The sequence below is a fragment of the Microcebus murinus genome, unplaced genomic scaffold, assembly GCF_040939455.1.
Source record: "Microcebus murinus isolate Inina unplaced genomic scaffold, M.murinus_Inina_mat1.0 scaf007_hap2_Mmur4.0, whole genome shotgun sequence".
NCBI classification, from domain to species: Eukaryota; Metazoa; Chordata; class Mammalia; order Primates; family Cheirogaleidae; genus Microcebus; species Microcebus murinus.
In genome coordinates this window covers 1013065-1036406 of record NW_027438953.1, presented here as the reverse complement: position 1 = coordinate 1036406, position 23342 = coordinate 1013065, and the positions used below count along the sequence as shown (strand labels likewise).

General features: G+C 61.3%; 3 non-coding genes and 2 pseudogenes across 3 annotated transcripts; all 5 read left to right on the top strand.

Moving 5' to 3' along the window:
• The first annotated feature begins 5139 nt into the window (after nt 1-5139).
• On the top strand, nt 5140-5258 carry LOC142866840 (uncharacterized; annotated as a pseudogene).
• Nucleotides 5259-8676: 3418 nt separating this feature from the next.
• Nucleotides 8677-8795, top strand: LOC142866834 (uncharacterized; annotated as a pseudogene).
• A 3782-nt stretch (nt 8796-12577) lies between these two features.
• Nucleotides 12578-12696, top strand: LOC142866831 (5S ribosomal RNA). The gene has a single exon (XR_012916661.1). It is a non-coding gene; the product is annotated as a 5S ribosomal RNA (ribosomal RNA).
• Nucleotides 12697-16483: 3787 nt separating this feature from the next.
• On the top strand, nt 16484-16602 carry LOC142866830 (5S ribosomal RNA). The gene has a single exon (XR_012916660.1). It is a non-coding gene; the product is annotated as a 5S ribosomal RNA (ribosomal RNA).
• Nucleotides 16603-20392: 3790 nt separating this feature from the next.
• On the top strand, nt 20393-20511 carry LOC142866829 (5S ribosomal RNA). The gene has a single exon (XR_012916659.1). It is a non-coding gene; the product is annotated as a 5S ribosomal RNA (ribosomal RNA).
• Nucleotides 20512-23342: the final 2831 nt, after the last annotated feature.

Genomic DNA, 23342 nt, shown 5'->3' with positions numbered 1-23342 from the left:
TTGTCACTGTTGATGTCATTGTAACTGTCGATGTCATTGTCATTGTCACTTGTCATTGTCACTGTCGATGTCATTATCACTGCCACTGTCATTGTCACTGTTGTCATTGTCACTGCCGATGTCATTGTCACTGTCATTGTCACTGTTGTCATTGTCACTGTCCATGTCATTGTCACTGTTGTCATTGTCACTGTCATTGTGATTGTCACTGTCGATGTTATTGTCACTGTCACTGTCATTGTCACTGTCCATGTCATTGTCACTGTTGATGACATTGTCATTTTCACTGTTGATGTCATTGTCATTTTCGCTGTTGATGTCATTGTCACTGTCACTGTAGATGTCATTGTCACTGTTGGTATCAATGTCACTGTCCATGTCATTGTCACTGTTGATATCATTGTCACTGTCGATGTCATTGTCATTGTCACTGTTGATGTCAATGTCACTGTCGAAGTCATTGTCACTGTCATTGTCACTGTCGAAGTCATTGTCACTGTCATTGTCACTGTTGATGTCATTGTTACTGTCGATGTCAGTGTCACTGTTGTCATTGTCACTGTCGATGTCATTGTCACCGTCAATGCCATTTTCGATGTCATTGTCACTGTCATTGTCACTGTTGATGTCACTGTCCATGTCATTGTCACTGTCGATGTCATTGTCATTGTCAATGTCACTGTCTGTCACTGTCACTGTTGATATTATTGTCACTGTCGATGTCATTGTCACAGTCGATGTCATTGTCACTGCCGATGTCATTGTAACTGTTGTCATTGTCACTGCCGATGTCATTGTCACTGTTGTCATTGTCACTGTTGAAGTCATTGTCACTGTCGATGTCATTGTCACTGTGGATGTCATTGTCACTGTCATTGTCACTGTCGATGTCATTGTCATTTTCAATGTCGATGTCATTGTCATTGTCACTGTCGATGTCATTGTAACTGTCGATGTCATTGTCATTGTCACTGTTGATGTCATTGTCACTGTTGATGTCATTGTCACTGTTGTCATTGTCATTGTCATTGTGATTGTCACTGACGATGTCATGGTCACTGTCCATGTCATTGTCGATGTCATTGTCACCGTGCATGTCATTGCCACTGTTATTGTCACTGTCGATGTCATTGTCACTGTCATTGTCACTGTTGATGTCATTGTCACTGTCATTGTGATTATCACTGTCGATGTTATTGTCACTGCTGATGTCACTGTCACTGTCATTGTCATTGTCAATGTCGATGTCATTGTCACTGTTGATGTAATTGTCACTGTCGATGGCATTTGTTCCGTCACCATTTGGAGAGCACGGCGGGGGTCCAGGGGGGTGACCCCAACCCTCAGCACCCACCACCGTGCCTGGCACCCCAGCCCACACCGTGGGGCCTCCTCTTGCCCAAAGCTGCAGCACTGCAGCCAAGCGACAACAGGCATGGCATCGGGACTGTCGGGACTCAGACCAAGGGTCTGGTCTGTGGGAACCAACAGGCTGGAGGAAACCTTGAGAGTCTGAGAGGGGAGGGAGTTCCAGAAGAAGGCCAGGATGTCATTTTGAGGGAGTATGTGACCAGAACTCTTTCCATTGATTTTGGCGTTCTATGGACTACACGTAGGAATCTTTGGTGGTGGCACCGGATGTTGGGGGATGCACAGTCACACACAGACGTGCTCGACAGGCCTACTTTTACTTTTCATTTCGGAGTCATTTTTTTAAAAAAAAATGCCTCTTGGCCGGGCGTGGTGGCTAACGCCTATAATACTAGCACACTGGGAGGCAAAGGTGGGTGGATTGTTCGAGGTCAGGAGTTCGAAACCAGCCTGAGCAAGAGCGAGACCCCATCTCTACTATAAATAGAAAGAAATTAATTGGCCAACTAATATATATATACATATATATATATATATATATATATGCAAAAAAAATGTTAGCCGGGCATGGTGGCGCATGCCTGTAGTCCCAGCTACTTGGGAGGCTGAGGCAGCAGGATTGCTTCAGTCCAGGAGATTGAGGTTGCTGTGAGCTAGGCTGACACCATGGCACTCACTCTAGCCGGAGCAACAAAGCTAGACTCAGTCTCTAAAAAAAAAAATGCATCTAACCTCCATTATTGCATTTTCTTTTCTCTCTATTTTCAAGCAGATTATGGGAGTACAAGTATTCAGGATCCAGGTATTGCCCGTCCCCCCTACCCCTGTTGCCTTGTTCATTTATCTCTCATGTTTTAGCAGCGAATTGTGGGGGTACCAATGTTAAGGTCGGGTACATTGCCCTCTCCTCGCCTCCCCCCTCTGGTGAGAGCTTCAAGTGCTCCCATCCCCCAGTTGGTGCGCACCCACCCCATTCCTAATGGGTGTGGATGCCAATCTACTCCCCCCACACGACCGACCTCCACCCGATGAAGGTGATTCTTCTACGTCCCATTAGGTGTCCATGGGTTACTCCCAATTTGACAGTGAGCACGCAGGTAGTGTTCCTGTGTCCATTCTTGGGATACTTGACTTACTGGAACGGGTTCCAGCTCTGGCCAGGAGAACACGAGAGGTGCCCTCTCACCGCTGCTCCTCACAGCCGAATGGCACTCCGTGGTGTCCACGCGCCACATGTTATTAATGCGCTTCTGGATGGATGGGCACTCGGGTCGCTTCCACGTCTTTGCGATTGTGAATTGTGCCCTAACTGTCACCCTACCCCTTACCCAGCCCGTCTCCTCTGCCCCTGCGTGACACGCTCCTCCCCCGCCAGGCCCGTCACTGTCCTCAGGCCATGCACATGCCTGACCAGCTCCTTCCTGCCCCGGCCCGTCACCGTCACCGTCCTCTGCCCCTGCCTGACAGGCTCCTCCCGCCCGGCCCACCACCTGGGCCACTGCCTGACTCGCTCCTCCCCGGCCAGGCCCGTCACTGTCCTGGGCCCCGGCCTGACCGGCTCCTTCCCGCCCGGCCTGTCACCGTCCTCGGCCCCTGCCTGACACGCTCCTCCCCGCCCGTCACCGTCCTCGGCCCCTGGCTGACCGGCTCCTCCATCACCTGGGCCTTCCAGGGGCTTGGTGTGGACGCTGCTTCCAGGAAGCCCTCCAGGAACCCGGCAGCAGGGCGGCCGCAGCAGTCTGGCGCAGGCATCGCTAAGTCGCCTGCCTGGGATGGGGACGTGCCCCGCTGTGCCGCGGGGGCCCAGCCTGGTGTCTTCCCTGAGGCCCTGGGGCTGCCGCTCCCCGCAAGGGGAGAGCCTCGGAGGTGGGGACCGCCTCCTGATGGGGACGTCCACGCAGCTCTCCACGTCGGATTCCGGGGCTCTCTGTCCTGCCTGAAGGCCCAGCTAACTTGCGGGTCCTTAGAATGGCAGAAACATCCTCAAACTGATATTGCGAGTCCGGTGGGTGTCTGCACTTTTGTGCCGGGCACCCCAGGGAGGCCCAGGGGCTGGCTGGACAACGTGGTCTGCCCGGGGGCTTTGGAGGAGCAACGGATGCCCTTTGGACTTTGGTAGCAGCGTCTCAGGTGTCTCTGAGCCCTGTGCCATGTCGGGGTAAAGGCGGGAGGGGCCGCGACCTGCAGTCGTGTTCCGGGGTGGCACGGCATGTGGCTTCTTCCACAGGCTGCTTGGCCTGGGCTACCTGCACCAGGGCCTTTGGAGGACTGGCCCTGTGCTTGCCAACACTTCCTGCAGGGACCCAGAGCTGGGAGGTGGCATCTCTCAGCCCTGGGTCGGGCAGAGCCCCAGCGGGCCATGCCCACAACCTCTCTCAGCACCGGTCCCCCAGAAGGCTCCTTTGGGACCAGGATTCTCTTGCGGTGACTCTTTAAGGTCTGGCCCCTGGATGGAGGGGCACCAGGAGTAGAGGAGCAGGAAGGGGAAGGGGGTGGCCATGCGAGGGGACACTTTGAGGCCAAGTCCCAGCTTCAGCCTGATCCTCCTGGGAACCCCGCTCTGAGACAAGGAGCCGGGCTTCGCATTCCCACAGCAGCCAGTCGTGGGCTGAGGACACCTGGGGCGTTGGGAACTCCCTGGCTTCTCCTTGGCTTAACATCTGGAGCTGCTTGGGAATCGTGCCGCCACACACACCCGAGTGCAGGTGTCTTCCGCACAGACTGCGGGCCTCGCTCTTCTGAATGCCGCTAGCTCGCCACCCACCCACGGGTGAACCTGGTCAGGGTACTTTCTCTCAGGGGCAGACTCTTTTCCAGGCGGGCTACCGGTGTTTCTGTTTGCTCGTTTCTTTCTTCCATTTCGGGAAAGGCTTCCTTGCTGGGTGTGGAAATCTCCTATGCCTTCCCTCGCCTAGTCTGTCAGCTTTAAAATTCTCTTTCAGTTGCCACCCTCACAGATGGATTAGGAAACTCTTTCCGGTGCACTCATTAGTGAAATGACCTCCAGGAAGCTGGAATCCAATATCTAATGGCCGATTTTTAGCGAGTCCACACGCCAGGGTGGTTGGGGTCCAATGCAGCCCCGGCCAGGCCCAGGCCCCTTGGACTGGGCCACAGGAGGACACAGAGGAGGGTGCCGGCCCCCACGAAGCGGTGCCGGCAGTTCTCCACGGGCTTGGGCGTTTTCCAGAGGTAGGAGATGGAGGGGACTGAATTCTTGAGGGCCCCGCAAACCACGCCACCCCACCACACCCATGGGACACATCCCCAGAGAGAGACGCCCCATACACTGGCTCCTTTGCCCTGTGCCCCAGCCCTGGCCCGGAAGGAATAGGCGGCAGCCCACCCACAGGGCGAGGGGGGGGCCCAGCTGAAAGGGGTTGTGGGGGAGGGCGGCCCCTGGCTGGGGTCAAAGGGTGAGCGCCCCGCGCGTGCGCAGTCAGTGGCGGCTACGAGACTCACCGGGGGTGGGCAGCGGGTAGGTGAAGGAGGCCAGGCGAGGAGACAAGGGGGGCTGGAAGGGCTCCACCTTGGCGAGTCCAGCCGTGGAGGCGCATCTTGTGTGAGTGTGAGTGTGTGTGTGTGTGTGTGTATAGAGAGACAGCCCCCCACCCCTCCCCGCCCATCACCTCCGTCCCTCTAAGCCCACCGGACCCCGCCGCTGAACTCAACAGGCCCGGCCCGGCGCGCGGGGCCTGGGGCGGGAGGCAGCGGGAAAGCGCAGAGAGGCTCGGCTTCTTGAGCGGGGCAGGGGCGCCCTCCGCCGCCGTCTAGGGCCACACCACCCTGAACGCCCCCGACCTCGTCTGGTCTCGGAAGCTAAGCAGGATCGGGCCTGGCTAGTGCTTGGATGGCAGACCGCCTGGGAATACCGGGTGCCACAGGCTGCTTCTTTTTTTTTTTTTTTTTTTGCCTCTTGTTCTGTCCCCTTTCTGGGAGCGCGGCGGCGGCCCGGGGTGGGGGTGACCCCAACCCTCAGCGCCCGCCGCGGTGCCTGGCGCCCCAGCCCGCACCGTGGGGCCTCCTCTTGTCCCAAGCCGCGACACCGCCGCCACGCGGCAGCATGCGTGGCATCTGGACTGTCAGGTCTCAGACCAAAGGTCTGCTCTGTGGGAACCGACACGCTGGAGGAAACCTTGAGAGTCTGAGAGGGGAGGGAGTTCCAGAAGAAGGCCAGGATGTCATTTTGAGGGAGTATGTGACCAGAACTCGTCCCGTTGCTTTTGGGGTTCTATGGGCTACACGCAGGAATCTTTGGTGGTGGCACCTGATGTTGGGGGATCCGGAGTCACACCCAGACCTGCTCCACAGGCCTCCTTTTACTTTTCTCTTCGGATTCATTATTTTTAAAAAGTGTCTCTTACCTCTATGATTGCATTTCCTTTCCTCTCTCTTTTCAAGCAGATGATGGGAGTACAAGTATTCAGGTGACATGTGTTGCCCGTGCCCCCCTCCCCCCTGTGTTCTTATTCATATACCTGTCATGTTGTTCCAGCGTATTGTGGGGGTACCAATGTTAAGGTCGGGTACATTGCCCTCTCCAAGCCTCCCCCCTCGGGTCAGAGCTTCAAGTGCGCCCATCCCCCAGTCGGTGCGCACCCACCCCATGCCTAATGGATGTGTATGCCCCTCCCCTCCCCCCACCCGCCCGACACCCACCCGATGAAGGTGATTCCTCTCTGTCCACTTAGGCGTCCATCCGTTCGTACCAGTTTGCCGGTGAGCGCGCTCACGTGGTGCTCGTGTGTCCATTCTTGGGATACTCGGCCTACTGGAACGGGTTCCAGCTCTGGCCAGGAGAACACGAGAGGTGCCCTCTCACCGCTGCTCCTCACAGCCGAATGGCACTCCGTGGTGTCCACGCGCCACATTTTATTAATGCACTCCTGGATGGATGGGCACTCGGGTCGCTTCCACGTCTTTGCGATTGTGAATTGTGCCCTAACTGTAACCCTAACCCTTACCCAGCCCGTCTCCTCTGCCCCTGCCTGACGCACTCCTCCCCGGCCAGGCCCGTCACTGTCCTGGGCCCCCGCCTGACCGGCTCCTCCCCGCCCGGCCTGTCACCGTCCTCTGCCCCTGCCTGACATGCTCCTTCCCGCCCGGCCTCTCACCGTCCTCGGCCCCTGCCTGACCGGCTCCTCCGTCGCCTGGGCCTTCCAAGGGCTTGGTGTGGACGCTGCTTCCAGGAAGCCCTCCAGAAACCCGGCAGCAGGGTGGCCGCAGCAGTCTCCAGCAGCCGTCCCTAAGTCGCGTGAGTGCGGGGGACGTGCCCCCGCTGTGCCCCGGCGGGGGCCCAGCCTGGTGTCTTCCCTGAGGCCCTGCGGCTGCCGGCTGGGCTGCCTCTCCCCGCAAGGGGAGAGCCACGGAGGTGGGGACCGCCTCCTGATGGGGACGTACACGCAGCTCTCCACGTCGGATTCCGGGGCTCTCTGTCCTGCCCGAAGGCCCAGCTGGCCTGCGGGTCCTTAGAGTGGCAAAAACATCCGAAAACTGAGATTGAGGGTCCGGTGGGTGTCTGCACTTTTGTGCTGGGCACCCCAGGGAGGCCCGGGGGCTGGCTGGACAACGTGGTCTGCTGGGCGGGGGGGTTGGAGGAGCAACTGATGCCCTTTGCACTTTGGGTAGCAAGAGTCTGAGGTGTCTCTGAGCCCTGTGCCATGTCGGGGGGGGGGGGGAGGAGGAGGAGGAGGTGGGAAGGGCCGGGGCCTGCAGTCCCGTTCCCAGGGTGGCACGGCAAGTGGCTTCTTCCACAGGCTGCTTGGCCTGGGCTCCCTGCACCTGGGCCTTTGGAGGACCGGCCCTGTGCTTGCCAACACTTCCTGCAGGGACCCAGAGCTGGGGGGTTGCATCTCTCAGCCCTGGGTCGGGCAGAGCCCCAGCGGGCCATGCCCACAACCTCTCTCAGCACCGGTCCCCCAGAAGGCTCCTTTGGGACCAGGATTCTCTTGCGGTGACTCTTTAAGGTCTGGCCCCTGGATGGAGGGGCACCAGGAGTAGAGGAGCAGGAAGGGGAAGGGGGTGGCCATGCGAGGGGACACTTTGAGGCCAAGTCCCAGCTTCAGCCTGATCCTCCTGGGAACCCCGCTCTGAGACAAGGAGCCGGGCTTCGCATTCCCACAGCAGCCAGTCGTGGGCTGAGGACACCTGGGGCGTTGGGAACTCCCTGGCTTCTCCTTGGTTTAACATCTAGAGCTGCTTGGGAATCGCGCCGCCACACACACCCGAGTGCAGGTGTCTACCCCACAGACTGCGGGCCTCGCTCTTCTGAATGCCGCTAGCTCGCCACCCACCCACGGGTGAACCTGGTCAGGGTGCTTTCTCTAAGGGGCAGACTCTTTTCCGGGCGGGCTACCGGTGTCTCTGTTTGCTCGTTTCTTTCTTCCATTTCGGGAAAGTCTTCCTTGCTGGGTGTGGAAATCTCCTATGCCTTCCCTCGCCTATTCTGTCAGCTTGAAAATTCTCTTCCAGTTGCCACCCTCACAGATGGATTAGGAAACTCTTTCCGGTGCACTCATTAGTGAAATGACCTCAATGAAGCTGGAATCCAATATCTAATGGCCGATTTTTAGCGAGTCCACACGCCAGGGTGGTTGGGGTGCAATGCAGCCCCGGCCAGGCCCGGGCCCCTTGGACTGGGCCACAGGAGGACACAGAGGAGGGTCCCGGCCCCCACGAAGCGGTGCCGGCAGTTCTCCACGGGGTTGGGCGTTTTCCAGAGGTAGGAGATGGAGGGGACTGATTTCTTGAGCGCCCCCCAAACCACGCCACCCCACCCCACCCATGGGACACATCCCCAGAGAGAGACGCCCCATACACTGGCTGTGCCCCAGCCCTGGCCTGGGGGAATAGGCGGCAGCCCACCCACAGGGCGAGGGGGGGGGCGCAGCTGAAAGGGGTTGTGGGGGAGGGCGGCCCCTGGCTGGGGTCAAAGGGCGAGCGCCCCGCGCGTGCGCAGTCAGCGGCAGCGACGCGCCGGGGGTGGGCAGCGGGTAGGTGAAGGAGGCCGGGCGAGGAGACGAGGGGGGCTGGGAGGGCTCCACCTTGGCGAGTCCAGCCGTGGAGGCGCATCTTGTGTGAGTGAGTGTGAGTGTGTGTGTGTGTGTATAGAGAGACAGCCCCCCGCCCCGCCCCGACCCGCCCCGCCCATCACCCCCGTCCCTGGGAGCCCCGGGGACCCGGCCGGCGAACTCAACAGGCCCGGCCCGGCGCGGGGCCTGGGGCGGGAGGCGGCGGCGGCGGCGGCGGGGGGAAAGCGCAGAGAGGCTTGGCTTCTTGAGCGAGGCAGGGGCGCCCTAGGCCGCCGTCTAGGGCCACACCACCCTGAACGCCCCCAATCTCGTCTGGTCTCGGAAGCTAAGCAGGGTCGGGCCTGGTTAGTACTTGGATGGGAGACCGCCTGGGAATACCGGGTGCCACAGGCTGCTGCTTTTTTTTTTTTTTTTTTTTTGCCTCTTGTTCTGTCCCCTTTCTGGGAGCGCGGCGGCGGCCCGGGGTGGGGGTCACCCCCACCCTCAGCGCCCGCCCGCGGTGCCTGGCGCCCCAGCCCGCACCGTGGGGCCTCCTCTTGTCCCAAGCCGCGACACCGCCGCCACGCGGCAACATGCGTGGCATCTGGACTGTCAGGTCTCAGACCAAAGGTCTGCTCTGTGGGAACCGACACGCTGGAGGAAACCTTGAGAGTCTGAGAGGGGAGGGAGTTCCAGAAGAAGGCCAGGATGTCATTTTGAGGGAGTATGTGACCAGAACTCGTCCCGTTGCTTTTGGGGTTCTATGGGCTACACGCAGGAATCTTTGGTGGTGGCACCTGATGTTGGGGGATCCGGAGTCACACCCAGACCTGCTCCACAGGCCTCCTTTTACTTTTCTCTTCGGATTCATTATTTTTAAAAAGTGTCTCTTACCTCTATGATTGCATTTTCTTTTCTCTCTCTCTTCAAGCAGATGATGGGAGTACAAGTATTCAGGTGACATGTGTTGCCCGTGCCCCCCTCCCCCCTGTGTTCTTTTTTTTTTTTTTTTTGAGACAGAGTCTCGTTTTGCTGCCCAGGCTAGAGTGAGTGCCATGGCGTCAGCCTAGCTCACAGCAACCTCAATCTCCGGGCTCAAGCAATCCTGCTGCCTCAGCCTCCCGAGTAGTTGGGACTACAGGCATGCACCACCACGCCCGGCTGTGTTTTTCTATATATATTAGTTGGCCAATTAATTTCTTTCTATTTTTAGTAGAGACGGGGTCTCGCTCTTGCTCAGGCTGGTTTCGAACTCCTGACCTGGAGCAATCCGCCCGCCTCGGCCTCCCAGAGAGCTAGGATTACAGGCGTGAGCCACCGCGCCCGGCCCCCCCTGTGTTCTTATTCATATACCTCTCATGTTGTTCCAGCGTATTGTGGGGGTACCAATGTTAAGGTCGGGTGCCTTGCCCTCTCCAAGCCTCCCCCCTCGGGTCAGAGCTTCAAGTGCGCCCATCCCCCAGTCGGTGCGCACCCACCCCATGCCTAATGGATGTGTATGCCCCTCCCCTCCCCCCACACGCCCGACACCCACCCGATGAAGGTGATTCCTCTCTGTCCACTTAGGCGTCCATCCGTTCGTACCAATTTGCTGGTGAGCGCGCTCACGTGGTGCTCGTGTGTCCATTCTTGGGATACCTGGCCTACTGGAACGGGTTCCAGCTCTGGCCAGGAGAACACGAGAGGCGCCCTCTCACCGCTGCTCCTCACAGCCGAATGGCACTCCGTGGTGTCCACGCGCCACATTTTATTCATGCACTCCTGGATGGATGGGCACTCGGGTCGCTTCCACGTCTTTGCGATTGTGAATTGTGCCCTAACTGTCACCCTAACCCTTACCCAGCCCGTCTCCACTCTCCCTGCCTGACGCACTCCTCCCCGGCCAGGCCCGTCACTGTCCTGGGCCCCCGCCTGACCGGCTCCTCCCCGCCCGGCCTGTCACCGTCCTCTGCCCCTGCCTGACATGCTCCTTCCCGCCCGCCCGGCCTCTCACCGTCCTCGGCCCCTGCCTGACCGGCTCCTCCGTCGCCTGGGCCTTCCAAGGGCTTGGTGTGGACGCTGCTTCCAGGAAGCCCTCCAGAAACCCGGCAGCAGGGTGGCCGCAGCAGTCTCCAGCAGCCGTCCCTAAGTCGCGTGAGTGCGGGGGACGTGCCCCCGCTGTGCCGCGGGGGCCCAGCCTGGTGTCTTCCCTGAGGCCCTGCGGCTGGCTGCCGGCTGGGCTGCCCCTCCCCGCAAGGGGAGAGCCGCGGAGGTGGGGACCGCCTCCTGATGGGGACGTACACGCAGCTCTCCACGTCGGATTCCGGGGCTCTCTGTCCTGCCCGAAGGCCCAGCTGGCCTGCGGGTCCTTAGAGTGGCAAAAACATCCGAAAACTGAGATTGAGGGTCCGGTGGGTGTCTGCACTTTTGTGCTGGGCACCCCAGGGAGGCCCGGGGGCTGGCTGGACAACGTGGTCTGCTGGGCGGGGGGGTTGGAGGAGCAACTGATGCCCTTTGCACTTCGGGTAGCAAGAGTCTGAGGTGTCTCTGAGCCCTGTGCCCTGTGGGGGGGGCGGGGGGGAGGAGGAGGAGGAGGAGGAGGAGGAGGAGGTGGGAAGGGCCGGGGCCTGCAGTCCTGTTCCCGGGGTGGCACGGCAAGTGGCCTCTTCCACAGGCTGCTTGGCCTGGGCTCCCTGCACCTGGGCCTTTGGAGGACCGGCCCTGTGCTTGCCAACACTTCCTGCAGGGACCCAGAGCTGGGAGGTGGCATCTCTCAGCCCTGGGTCGGGCAGAGCCCCAGCAGGCCATGCCCACAACCTCTCTCAGCACCGGTCCCCCAGAAGGCTCCTTTGGGACCAGGATTCTCTTGCGGTGACTCTTTAAGGTCTGGCCCCTGGATGGAGGGGCACCAGGAGTAGAGGAGCAGGAAGGGGAAGGGGGTGGCCATGCGAGGGGACACTTTGAGGCCGAGTCCCAGCTTCAGCCTGATCCTCCTGGGAACCCCGCTCTGAGACAAGGAGCCGGGCTTCGCATTCCCACAGCAGCCAGTCGTGGGCTGAGGACACCTGGGGCGTTGGGAACTCCCTGGCTTCTCCTTGGTTTAACATCTGGAGCTGCTTGTGAATCGCGCCGCCACACACACCCGAGCGCAGGTGTCTTCCGCACAGACTGCGGGCCTCGCTCTTCTGAATGCCGCTAGCTCGCCACCCACCCACGGGTGAACCTGGTCAGGGTGCTTTCTCTAAGGGGCAGACTCTTTTCCGGGCGGGCTACCGGTGTCTCTGTTTGCTCGTTTCTTTCTTCCATTTCGGGAAAGTCTTCCTTGCTGGGTGTGGAAATCTCCTATGCCTTCCCTCGCCTATTCTGTCAGCTTTCAAATTCTCTTTCAGTTGCCACCCTCACAGATGGATTAGGAAACTCTTTCCGGTGCACTCATTAGTGAAATGACCTCCAGGAAGCTGGAATCCAATATCTAATGGCCGATTTTTAGCGAGTCCACACGCCAGGGTGGTCGGGGTCCAATGCAGCCCCGGCCAGGCCCAGGCCCCTTGGACTGGGCCACAGGAGGACACGGAGGAGGGTCCCGGCCCCCACGAAGCGGTGCCGGCAGTTCTCCACGGGCTTGGGCGTTTTCCAGAGGTAGGAGATGGAGGGGACTGATTTCTTCAGCGCCCCCCAAACCACGCCACCCCACCCCACCCATGGGACACATCCCCAGAGAGAGACGCCCCATACACTGGCTGTGCCCCAGCCCTGGCCCGGGGGAATAGGCGGCAGCCCACCCACAGGGCGAGGGGGGGGGGCGCAGCTGAAAGGGGTTGTGGGGGAGGGCGGCCCCTGGCTGGGGTCAAAGGGCGAGCGTCCCGCACGTGCGCAGTCAGCGGCAGGCAGCGACGCGCTGGGGGTGGGCAGCGGGTAGGTGAAGGAGGCCGGGCGAGGAGACGAGGGAGGCTGGGAGGGCTCCACCTTGGCGAGTCCAGCCGTGGAGGCGCATCTTGTGTGAGTGTGAGTGAGTGTGAGTGTGTGTGTGTGTGTATACAGAGACAGCCCCCCGCCCCGCCCCGCCCCGCCCATCAACCCCGTCCCTGGGAGCCCGCGGGACCCGGCCGGCGAACTCAACCGGCCCGGCCCGGCGCGGGGCCTGGGGCGGGAGGCGGCGGCGGGGAAGCCCAGAGAGGCTCGGCTTCTTGAGCGGGGCAGGGGCGCCCTCCGCCGCCGTCTAGGGCCACACCACCCTGAACGCCCCCGATCTCGTCTGGTCTCGGAAGCTAAGCAGGGTCGGGCCCGGTTAGTACTTGGATGGGAGACCGCCTGGGAATACCGGGTGCCACAGGCTGCTGCTTTTTTTTTTTTTTTTTTTTTTGCCTCTTGTTGTGTCCCCTTTCTGGGAGCGCGGCAGCGGCCCGGGGTGGGGGTCACCCCCACCCTCAGCGCCCGCCCGCGGTGCCTGGCGCCCCAGCCCGCACCGTGGGGCCTCCTCTTGTCCCAAGCCGCGACACCGCCGCCACGCGGCAGCATGCGTGGCATCTGGACTGTCAGGTCTCAGACCAAAGGTCTGCTCTGTGGGAACCGACACGCTGGAGGAAACCTTGAGAGTCTGAGAGGGGAGGGAGTTCCAGAAGAAGGCCAGGATGTCATTTTGAGGGAGTATGTGACCAGAACTCGTCCCGTTGCTTTTGGGGTTCTATGGGCTACACGCAGGAATCTTTGGTGGTGGCACCTGATGTTGGGGGATCCGGAGTCACACCCAGACCTGCTCCACAGGCCTCCTTTTACTTTTCTCTTCGGATTCATTATTTTTAAAAAGTGTCTCTTACCTCTATGATTGCATTTTCTTTTCTCTCTCTCTTCAAGCAGATGATGGGAGTACAAGTATTCAGGTGACATGTGTTGCCCGTGCCCCCCTCCCCCCTGTGTTCTTTTTTTTTTTTTTTTTGAGACAGAGTCTCGTTTTGCTGCCCAGGCTAGAGTGAGTGCCATGGCGTCAGCCTAGCTCACAGCAACCTCAATCTCCGGGCTCAAGCAATCCTGCTGCCTCAGCCTCCCGAGTAGTTGGGACTACAGGCATGCACCACCACGCCCGGCTGTGTTTTTCTATATATATTAGTTGGCCAATTAATTTCTTTCTATTTTTAGTAGAGACGGGGTCTCGCTCTTGCTCAGGCTGGTTTCGAACTCCTGACCTGGAGCAATCCGCCCGCCTCGGCCTCCCAGAGAGCTAGGATTACAGGCGTGAGCCACCGCGCCCGCCCCCCCCTGTGTTCTTATTCATATACCTCTCATGTTGTTCCAGCGTATTGTGGGGGTACCAATGTTAAGGTCGGGTGCCTTGCCCTCTCCAAGCCTCCCCCCTCGGGTCAGAGCTTCAAGTGCGCCCATCCCCCAGTCGGTGCGCACCCACCCCATGCCTAATGGATGTGTATGCCCCTCCCCTCCCCCCACACGCCCGACACCCACCCGATGAAGGTGATTCCTCTCTGTCCACTTAGGCGTCCATCCGTTCGTACCAATTTGCCGGTGAGCGCGCTCACGTGGTGCTCGTGTGTCCATTCTTGGGATACCTGGCCTACTGGAACGGGTTCCAGCTCTGGCCAGGAGAACACGAGAGGCGCCCTCTCACCGCTGCTCCTCACAGCCGAATGGCACTCCGTGGTGTCCACGCGCCACATTTTATTCATGCACTCCTGGATGGATGGGCACTCGGGTCGCTTCCACGTCTTTGCGATTGTGAATTGTGCCCTAACTGTCACCCTAACCCTTACCCAGCCCGTCTCCACTCTCCCTGCCTGACGCACTCCTCCCCGGCCAGGCCCGTCACTGTCCTGGGCCCCCGCCTGACCGGCTCCTCCCCGCCCGGCCTGTCACCGTCCTCTGCCCCTGCCTGACATGCTCCTTCCCGCCCGCCCGGCCTCTCACCGTCCTCGGCCCCTGCCTGACCGGCTCCTCCGTCGCCTGGGCCTTCCAAGGGCTTGGTGTGGACGCTGCTTCCAGGAAGCCCTCCAGAAACCCGGCAGCAGGGTGGCCGCAGCAGTCTCCAGCAGCCGTCCCTAAGTCGCGTGAGTGCGGGGGACGTGCCCCCGCTGTGCCGCGGGGGCCCAGCCTGGTGTCTTCCCTGAGGCCCTGCGGCTGGCTGCCGGCTGGGCTGCCCCTCCCCGCAAGGGGAGAGCCGCGGAGGTGGGGACCGCCTCCTGATGGGGACGTACACGCAGCTCTCCACGTCGGATTCCGGGGCTCTCTGTCCTGCCCGAAGGCCCAGCTGGCCTGCGGGTCCTTAGAGTGGCAAAAACATCCGAAAACTGAGATTGAGGGTCCGGTGGGTGTCTGCACTTTTGTGCTGGGCACCCCAGGGAGGCCCGGGGGCTGGCTGGACAACGTGGTCTGCTGGGCGGGGGGGTTGGAGGAGCAACTGATGCCCTTTGCACTTCGGGTAGCAAGAGTCTGAGGTGTCTCTGAGCCCTGTGCCCTGTGGGGGGGGGCGGGGGGGAGGAGGAGGAGGAGGAGGAGGAGGAGGAGGAGGTGGGAAGGGCCGGGGCCTGCAGTCCTGTTCCCGGGGTGGCACAGCAAGTGGCCTCTTCCACAGGCTGCTTGGCCTGGGCTCCCTGCACCTGGGCCTTTGGAGGACCGGCCCTGTGCTTGCCAACACTTCCTGCAGGGACCCAGAGCTGGGAGGTGGCATCTCTCAGCCCTGGGTCGGGCAGAGCCCCAGCAGGCCATGCCCACAACCTCTCTCAGCACCGGTCCCCCAGAAGGCTCCTTTGGGACCAGGATTCTCTTGCGGTGACTCTTTAAGGTCTGGCCCCTGGATGGAGGGGCACCAGGAGTAGAGGAGCAGGAAGGGGAAGGGGGTGGCCATGCGAGGGGACACTTTGAGGCCGAGTCCCAGCTTCAGCCTGATCCTCCTGGGAACCCCGCTCTGAGACAAGGAGCCGGGCTTCGCATTCCCACAGCAGCCAGTCGTGGGCTGAGGACACCTGGGGCGTTGGGAACTCCCTGGCTTCTCCTTGGTTTAACATCTGGAGCTGCTTGTGAATCGCGCCGCCACACACACCCGAGCGCAGGTGTCTTCCGCACAGACTGCGGGCCTCGCTCTTCTGAATGCCGCTAGCTCGCCACCCACCCACGGGTGAACCTGGTCAGGGTGCTTTCTCTAAGGGGCAGACTCTTTTCCGGGCGGGCTACCGGTGTCTCTGTTTGCTCGTTTCTTTCTTCCATTTCGGGAAAGTCTTCCTTGCTGGGTGTGGAAATCTCCTATGCCTTCCCTCGCCTATTCTGTCAGCTTTCAAATTCTCTTTCAGTTGCCACCCTCACAGATGGATTAGGAAACTCTTTCCGGTGCACTCATTAGTGAAATGACCTCCAGGAAGCTGGAATCCAATATCTAATGGCCGATTTTTAGCGAGTCCACACGCCAGGGTGGTCGGGGTCCAATGCAGCCCCGGCCAGGCCCAGGCCCCTTGGACTGGGCCACAGGAGGACACAGAGGAGGGTCCCGGCCCCCACGAAGCGGTGCCGGCAGTTCTCCACGGGCTTGGGCGTTTTCCAGAGGTAGGAGATGGAGGGGACTGATTTCTTCAGCGCCCCCCAAACCACGCCACCCCACCCCACCCATGGGACACATCCCCAGAGAGAGACGCCCCATACACTGGCTGTGCCCCAGCCCTGGCCCGGGGGAATAGGCGGCAGCCCACCCACAGGGCGAGGGGGGGGGGCGCAGCTGAAAGGGGTTGTGGGGGAGGGCGGCCCCTGGCTGGGGTCAAAGGGCGAGCGTCCCGCGCGTGCGCAGTCAGCGGCAGGCAGCGACGCGCTGGGGGTGGGCAGCGGGTAGGTGAAGGAGGCCGGGCGAGGAGACGAGGGAGGCTGGGAGGGCTCCACCTTGGCGAGTCCAGCCGTGGAGGCGCATCTTGTGTGAGTGTGAGTGAGTGTGAGTGTGTGTGTGTGTGTATACAGAGACAGCCCCCCGCCCCGCCCCGCCCCGCCCATCAACCCCGTCCCTGGGAGCCCGCGGGACCCGGCCGGCGAACTCAACCGGCCCGGCCCGGCGCGGGGCCTGGGGCGGGAGGCGGCGGCGGGGAAGCCCAGAGAGGCTCGGCTTCTTGAGCGGGGCAGGGGCGCCCTCCGCCGCCGTCTAGGGCCACACCACCCTGAACGCCCCCGATCTCGTCTGGTCTCGGAAGCTAAGCAGGGTCGGGCCCGGTTAGTACTTGGATGGGAGACCGCCTGGGAATACCGGGTGCCACAGGCTGCTGCTTTTTTTTTTTTTTTTTTTTTTGCCTCTTGTTGTGTCCCCTTTCTGGGAGCGCGGCGGCGGCCCGGGGTGGGGGTCACCCCCACCCTCAGCGCCCGCCCGCGGTGCCTGGCGCCCCAGCCCGCACCGTGGGGCCTCCTCTTGTCCCAAGCCGCGACACCGCCGCCACGCGGCAGCATGCGTGGCATCTGGACTGTCAGGTCTCAGACCAAAGGTCTGCTCTGTGGGAACCGACACGCTGGAGGAAACCTTGAGAGTCTGAGAGGGGAGGGAGTTCCAGAAGAAGGCCAGGATGTCATTTTGAGGGAGTATGTGACCAGAACTCGTCCCGTTGCTTTTGGGGTTCTATGGGCTACACGCAGGAATCTTTGGTGGTGGCACCTGATGTTGGGGGATCCGGAGTCACACCCAGACCTGCTCCACAGGCCTCCTTTTACTTTTCTCTTCGGATTCATTATTTTTAAAAAGTGTCTCTTACCTCTAGGATTGCATTTTCTTTTCTCTCTCTCTTCAAGCAGATGATGGGAGTACAAGTATTCAGGTGACATGTGTTGCCCGTGCCCCCCTCCCTTCTGTGTTCTTTTTTTTTTTTTTTTTTTGAGACAGAGTCTCGTTTTGCTGCCCAGGCTAGAGTGAGTGCCATGGCGTCAGCCTAGCTCACAGCAACCTCAATCTCCGGGCTCAAGCAATCCTGCTGCCTCAGCCTCCCGAGTAGTTGGGACTACAGGCATGCACCACCACGCCCGGCTGTGTTTTTCTATATATATTAGTTGGCCAATTAATTTCTTTCTATTTTTAGTAGAGACGGGGTCTCGCTCTTGCTCAGGCTGGTTTCGAACTCCTGACCTGGAGCAATCCGCCCGCCTCGGCCTCCCAGAGAGCTAGGATTACAGGCGTGAGCCACCGCGCCCGGCCCCCCCTGTGTTCTTATTCATATACCTCTCATGTTGTTCCAGCGTATTGTGGGGGTACCAATGTTAAGGTCGGGTGCCTTGCCCTCTCCAAGCCTCCCCCCTCGGGTCAGAGCTTCAAGTGCGCCCATCCCCCAGTCGGTGCGCACCCACCCCATGCCTAATGGATGTGTATGCCCCTCCCCTCCCCCCACCCGCCCGACACCCACCCGATGAAGGTGATTCCTCTCTGTCCACTTAGGCGTCCATCCGTTCGTACCAATTTGCCGGTGAGCGCGCTCACGTGGTGCTCGTGTGTCCATTCTTGGGATACCTGGCCTACTGGAACGGGTTCCAGCTCTGGCCAGGAGAACACGAGAGGCGCCCTCTCACCGCTGCTCCTCACAGCCGAATGGCACTCCGTGGTGTCCACGCGCCACATTTTATTCATGCACTCCTGGATGGATGGGCACTCGGGTCGCTTCCACGTCTTTGCGATTGTGAATTGTGCCCTAACTGTCACCCTAACCCTTACCCAGCCCGTCTCCACTCTCCCTGCCTGACGCACTCCTCCCCGGCCAGGCCCGTCACTGTCCTGGGCCCCCGCCTGACCGGCTCCTCCCCGCCCGGCCTGTCACCGTCCTCTGCCCCTGCCTGACATGCTCCTTCCCGCCCGCCCGGCCTCTCACCGTCCTCGGCCCCTGCCTGACCGGCTCCTCCGTCGCCTGGGCCTTCCAAGGGCTTGGTGTGGACGCTGCTTCCAGGAAGCCCTCCAGAAACCCGGCAGCAGGGTGGCCGCAGCAGTCTCCAGCAGCCGTCCCTAAGTCGCGTGAGTGCGGGGGACGTGCCCCCGCTGTGCCGCGGGGGCCCAGCCTGGTGTCTTCCCTGAGGCCCTGCGGCTGGCTGCCGGCTGGGCTGCCCCTCCCCGCAAGGGGAGAGCCGCGGAGGTGGGGACCGCCTCCTGATGGGGACGTACACGCAGCTCTCCACGTCGGATTCCGGGGCTCTCTGTCCTGCCCGAAGGCCCAGCTGGCCTGCGGGTCCTTAGAGTGGCAAAAACATCCGAAAACTGAGATTGAGGGTCCGGTGGGTGTCTGCACTTTTGTGCTGGGCACCCCAGGGAGGCCCGGGGGCTGGCTGGACAACGTGGTCTGCTGGGCGGGGGGGTTGGAGGAGCAACTGATGCCCTTTGCACTTCGGGTAGCAAGAGTCTGAGGTGTCTCTGAGCCCTGTGCCCTGTGGGGGGGGGCGGGGGGGAGGAGGAGGAGGAGGAGGAGGAGGAGGAGGAGGTGGGAAGGGCCGGGGCCTGCAGTCCTGTTCCCGGGGTGGCACGGCAAGTGGCCTCTTCCACAGGCTGCTTGGCCTGGGCTCCCTGCACCTGGGCCTTTGGAGGACCGGCCCTGTGCTTGCCAACACTTCCTGCAGGGACCCAGAGCTGGGAGGTGGCATCTCTCAGCCCTGGGTCGGGCAGAGCCCCAGCAGGCCATGCCCACAACCTCTCTCAGCACCGGTCCCCCAGAAGGCTCCTTTGGGACCAGGATTCTCTTGCGGTGACTCTTTAAGGTCTGGCCCCTGGATGGAGGGGCACCAGGAGTAGAGGAGCAGGAAGGGGAAGGGGGTGGCCATGCGAGGGGACACTTTGAGGCCGAGTCCCAGCTTCAGCCTGATCCTCCTGGGAACCCCGCTCTGAGACAAGGAGCCGGGCTTCGCATTCCCACAGCAGCCAGTCGTGGGCTGAGGACACCTGGGGCGTTGGGAACTCCCTGGCTTCTCCTTGGTTTAACATCTGGAGCTGCTTGTGAATCGCGCCGCCACACACACCCGAGCGCAGGTGTCTTCCGCACAGACTGCGGGCCTCGCTCTTCTGAATGCCGCTAGCTCGCCACCCACCCACGGGTGAACCTGGTCAGGGTGCTTTCTCTAAGGGGCAGACTCTTTTCCGGGCGGGCTACCGGTGTCTCTGTTTGCTCGTTTCTTTCTTCCATTTCGGGAAAGTCTTCCTTGCTGGGTGTGGAAATCTCCTATGCCTTCCCTCGCCTATTCTGTCAGCTTTCAAATTCTCTTTCAGTTGCCACCCTCACAGATGGATTAGGAAACTCTTTCCGGTGCACTCATTAGTGAAATGACCTCCAGGAAGCTGGAATCCAATATCTAATGGCCGATTTTTAGCGAGTCCACACGCCAGGGTGGTCGGGGTCCAATGCAGCCCCGGCCAGGCCCAGGCCCCTTGGACTGGGCCACAGGAGGACACGGAGGAGGGTCCCGGCCCCCACGAAGCGGTGCCGGCAGTTCTCCACGGGCTTGGGCGTTTTCCAGAGGTAGGAGATGGAGGGGACTGATTTCTTCAGCGCCCCCCAAACCACGCCACCCCACCCCACCCATGGGACACATCCCCAGAGAGAGACGCCCCATACACTGGCTGTGCCCCAGCCCTGGCCCGGGGGAATAGGCGGCAGCCCACCCACAGGGCGAGGGGGGGGGGGCGCAGCTGAAAGGGGTTGTGGGGGAGGGCGGCCCCTGGCTGGGGTCAAAGGGCGAGCGTCCCGCGCGTGCGCAGTCAGCGGCAGGCAGCGACGCGCTGGGGGTGGGCAGCGGGTAGGTGAAGGAGGCCGGGCGAGGAGACGAGGGAGGCTGGGAGGGCTCCACCTTGGCGAGTCCAGCCGTGGAGGCGCATCTTGTGTGAGTGTGAGTGAGTGTGAGTGTGTGTGTGTGTGTATACAGAGACAGCCCCCCGCCCCGCCCCGCCCCGCCCATCAACCCCGTCCCTGGGAGCCCGCGGGACCCGGCCGGCGAACTCAACCGGCCCGGCCCGGCGCGGGGCCTGGGGCGGGAGGCGGCGGCGGGGAAGCCCAGAGAGGCTCGGCTTCTTGAGCGGGGCAGGGGCGCCCTCCGCCGCCGTCTAGGGCCACACCACCCTGAACGCCCCCGATCTCGTCTGGTCTCGGAAGCTAAGCAGGGTCGGGCCCGGTTAGTACTTGGATGGGAGACCGCCTGGGAATACCGGGTGCCACAGGCTGCTGCTTTTTTTTTTTTTTTTTTTTTGCCTCTTGTTCTGTCCCCTTTCTGGGAGCGCGGCGGCGGCCCGGGGTGGGGGTCACCCCCACCCTCAGCGCCCGCCCGCGGTGCCTGGCGCCCCAGCCCGCACCGTGGGGCCTCCTCTTGTCCCAAGCCGCGACACCGCCGCCACGCGGCAGCATGCGTGGCATCTGGACTGTCAGGTCTCAGACCAAAGGTCTGCTCTGTGGGAACCGACACGCTGGAGGAAACCTTGAGAGTCTGAGAGGGGAGGGAGTTCCAGAAGAAGGCCAGGATGTCATTTTGAGGGAGTATGTGACCAGAACTCGTCCCGTTGCTTTTGGGGTTCTATGGGCTACACGCAGGAATCTTTGGTGGTGGCACCTGATGTTGGGGGATCCGGAGTCACACCCAGACCTGCTCCACAGGCCTCCTTTTACTTTTCTCTTCGGATTCATTATTTTTAAAAAGTGTCTCTTACCTCTAGGATTGCATTTTCTTTTCTCTCTCTCTTCAAGCAGATGATGGGAGTACAAGTATTCAGGTGACATGTGTTGCCCGTGCCCCCCTCCCCCCTGTGTTCTTTTTTTTTTTTTTTTTTTGAGACAGAGTCTCGTTTTGCTGCCCAGGCTAGAGTGAGTGCCATGGCGTCAGCCTAGCTCACAGCAACCTCAATCTCCGGGCTCAAGCAATCCTGCTGCCTCAGCCTCCCGAGTAGTTGGGACTACAGGCATGCACCACCACGCCCGGCTGTGTTTTTCTATATATATTAGTTGGCCAATTAATTTCTTTCTATTTTTAGTAGAGACGGGGTCTCGCTCTTGCTCAGGCTGGTTTCGAACTCCTGACCTGGAGCAATCCGCCCGCCTCGGCCTCCCAGAGAGCTAGGATTACAGGCGTGAGCCACCGCGCCCGGCCCCCCCTGTGTTCTTATTCATATACCTCTCATGTTGTTCCAGCGTATTGTGGGGGTACCAATGTTAAGGTCGGGTGCCTTGCCCTCTCCAAGCCTCCCCCCTCGGGTCAGAGCTTCAAGTGCGCCCATCCCCCAGTCGGTGCGCACCCACCCCATGCCTAATGGATGTGTATGCCCCTCCCCTCCCCCCACACGCCCGACACCCACCCGATGAAGGTGATTCCTCTCTGTCCACTTAGGCGTCCATCCGTTCGTACCAATTTGCCGGTGAGCGCGCTCACGTGGTGCTCGTGTGTCCATTCTTGGGATACCTGGCCTACTGGAACGGGTTCCAGCTCTGGCCAGGAGAACACGAGAGGCGCCCTCTCACCGCTGCTCCTCACAGCCGAATGGCACTCCGTGGTGTCCACGCGCCACATTTTATTCATGCACTCCTGGATGGATGGGCACTCGGGTCGCTTCCACGTCTTTGCGATTGTGAATTGTGCCCTAACTGTCACCCTAACCCTTACCCAGCCCGTCTCCACTGCCCCTGCCTGACGCACTCCTCCCCGGCCAGGCCCGTCACTGTCCTGGGCCCCCGCCTGACCGGCTCCTCCCCGCCCGGCCTGTCACCGTCCTCTGCCCCTGCCTGACATGCTCCTTCCCGCCCGCCCGGCCTCTCACCGTCCTCGGCCCCTGCCTGACCGGCTCCTCCGTCGCCTGGGCCTTCCAAGGGCTTGGTGTGGACGCTGCTTCCAGGAAGCCCTCCAGAAACCCGGCAGCAGGGTGGCCGCAGCAGTCTCCAGCAGCCGTCCCTAAGTCGCGTGAGTGCGGGGGACGTGCCCCCGCTGTGCCGCGGGGGCCCAGCCTGGTGTCTTCCCTGAGGCCCTGCGGCTGGCTGCCGGCTGGGCTGCCCCTCCCCGCAAGGGGAGAGCCGCGGAGGTGGGGACCGCCTCCTGATGGGGACGTACACGCAGCTCTCCACGTCGGATTCCGGGGCTCTCTGTCCTGCCCGAAGGCCCAGCTGGCCTGCGGGTCCTTAGAGTGGCAAAAACATCCGAAAACTGAGATTGAGGGTCCGGTGGGTGTCTGCACTTTTGTGCTGGGCACCCCAGGGAGGCCCGGGGGCTGGCTGGACAACGTGGTCTGCTGGGCGGGGGGGTTGGAGGAGCAACTGATGCCCTTTGCACTTCGGGTAGCAAGAGTCTGAGGTGTCTCTGAGCCCTGTGCCCTGTGGGGGGGGGCGGGGGGGAGGAGGAGGAGGAGGAGGAGGAGGAGGAGGAGGTGGGAAGGGCCGGGGCCTGCAGTCCTGTTCCCGGGGTGGCACGGCAAGTGGCCTCTTCCACAGGCTGCTTGGCCTGGGCTCCCTGCACCTGGGCCTTTGGAGGACCGGCCCTGTGCTTGCCAACACTTCCTGCAGGGACCCAGAGCTGGGAGGTGGCATCTCTCAGCCCTGGGTCGGGCAGAGCCCCAGCAGGCCATGCCCACAACCTCTCTCAGCACCGGTCCCCCAGAAGGCTCCTTTGGGACCAGGATTCTCTTGCGGTGACTCTTTAAGGTCTGGCCCCTGGATGGAGGGGCACCAGGAGTAGAGGAGCAGGAAGGGGAAGGGGGTGGCCATGCGAGGGGACACTTTGAGGCCGAGTCCCAGCTTCAGCCTGATCCTCCTGGGAACCCCGCTCTGAGACAAGGAGCCGGGCTTCGCATTCCCACAGCAGCCAGTCGTGGGCTGAGGACACCTGGGGCGTTGGGAACTCCCTGGCTTCTCCTTGGTTTAACATCTGGAGCTGCTTGTGAATCGCGCCGCCACACACACCCGAGCGCAGGTGTCTTCCGCACAGACTGCGGGCCTCGCTCTTCTGAATGCCGCTAGCTCGCCACCCACCCACGGGTGAACCTGGTCAGGGTGCTTTCTCTAAGGGGCAGACTCTTTT